Here is a 2,038-nt window from a genome sequence, read left to right as displayed (position 1 = left end):
TGCTTCTTCCCCTTTTTCTCTTTTGTTCCTTTCTGAGATTCTAATTATATATAGCTTAGACCTTTTATCACTGTGCACTCCTTGTCTTTTAACCTTTTTCATGTATTATCAACTCTTTTTTATTTCTTTATGCTTTATTCTAGGTATTTTTTTCCTGACATATCTTTATTCAGCTGAGTCCAAGATATTAATAAACTCATCCATTCATACATTATTTTGGTTATCTTATTTTTAGTTTCTGAATACCTGATGAAATCTCAATCTTCTTTCATCTCCTTGAAAATAATAGGTATTATTTAGAATGTGTGTCTGATAAGGCCAATATTTGAAACTCCTGTGTGTCTCTGTTGTCTGCTGTTTCTGCTGTATTTTATTCACATCTTATATTCCCTTTGAGCACCTGGTTATGTATTTTCATTGCTTACATTGATTTGCAAAATAACTTTTAGAGATTATTGGAGGCCTAGGATGATGCTAGCTTCCTTTAGAAAGGATTATATTTGCTTCCACCTGATTCTTGGAAGTACTAGCACTCTGGAGTTACCTCACCTGGAGATGATGCAAAGCTGAGCTCTAGGTCTTCTAAAATGTTACCTACTTCTGATTTGTCATTACTGCTGCAGCACATTCCAAGCAGATCCTGTTAATTAGGTCCTCTTCCTCCACCTTGATAGTGCCCTATCGTCACAGCCCTCATAAGAGTATAAAAAGTTGTTCAGCCTTTCTACTATCTGCTAGAGTTGACAAATGCTTTATTTGATAATGTATCTCTATCAAATCTTAATCTATTTTATATTTTATTACTTAAACAAGACTTCCGTAGCCCCCTTGCTTATAGCTAGCTGTGCTAGCAAAGCAGTTTGTAATTGTGGAATAGGCTTAAGCATCTTGCATCTAATCTAGGAGCCATACTTTTTTTTTTCAGTGACGTTCAGAAGATAAAGTCCACACCTGAGTAATACAAAGCATGGGAGAATAATACTAACAATTTAAGTTCTTCTTACATAGGAGGGTAGTGCTGTGGCCAGCTAGGGCAGGATTTATTTTATAGGAGCACAACCTATTGAGGATCCCATCATCTTCTTGTTAAGTGGCCTTCTGCCATAAATGGCCATTTTAAATAATCTTTGTGTTTAATTAAAAATGAAACTTCTAGGAGCAATAATTGGTTCATACGCAAAGCTACCTGCACTTCTTATACACTTATTCGTTTGTCTCCTACCACAGACTTCAGATGCTCAAACTCGCTCATGTAAAATTTTTGGCATGCTTATGAATTCCTGTAGTGCCCCAGTTAAGTCCCATTACTAAAAATGTTTTAGCGAATTTATAATATTCCTGCCTGTGTTGCTCTTGCTTTGTGGGAAGAAATTTGCGGCTCCAAAACGATCACTTCTATGAACTACATTCAGTACGATACCATTTTTTTTTTTTTTTAAGTGGGAAAGAAAACCACAACCGTACTCCCGGGAGTATACTTTATTCTCCAGCCCTGAAGCATAACTTTTAGTGAGTGCCTATCAGCACACCTGTGCATGCCTGCCTTTATTAGATCAAAAATGTGCACTCTCTTAGACTCCTCAGCTCCAGATGGCTCACAGAGGTTTCTGCCACCAACTTCTTATATGAAAGTGCAAAATGCAGCTATTTTATATTTTAACTTGTTTTCCTTTCAGTGGCTGGATGTAGTTCTCTTATTAATTTTTTTAAATATTTAACAAATTAGGTATCTCTTATTTAAACAACAATGTCAGTAACGCCAAAGGCTAGCCTTTGAATGAATGTCTTAAGTGATCATCAGGATTTTTTTAAAAAGCAAAAGCAAAAAGATTGGAATAGTGGCAAGTTATAGAAATGAAAATTTACTTAAAGAACATTCTGAAGGAGTTGAAATCTCAAATAACAGTTTTTAAACTAGCAATGCACCATTGATTTAGGCCTAAGGAAATCTGACAGTATACCTAAAGAAATGCTAATATATCCTTCTTTTTCTAAAGATCTTCTTTTGCTCACATTCTAAAGAACTTGGATTTTCCAA

This window comes from Pteropus vampyrus, unplaced genomic scaffold (genome assembly GCF_000151845.1).
Source record: "Pteropus vampyrus isolate Shadow unplaced genomic scaffold, Pvam_2.0 Scaffold2, whole genome shotgun sequence".
Lineage (NCBI taxonomy): Eukaryota > Metazoa > Chordata > Mammalia > Chiroptera > Pteropodidae > Pteropus > Pteropus vampyrus.
This window is presented reverse-complemented; position numbering follows the sequence as displayed.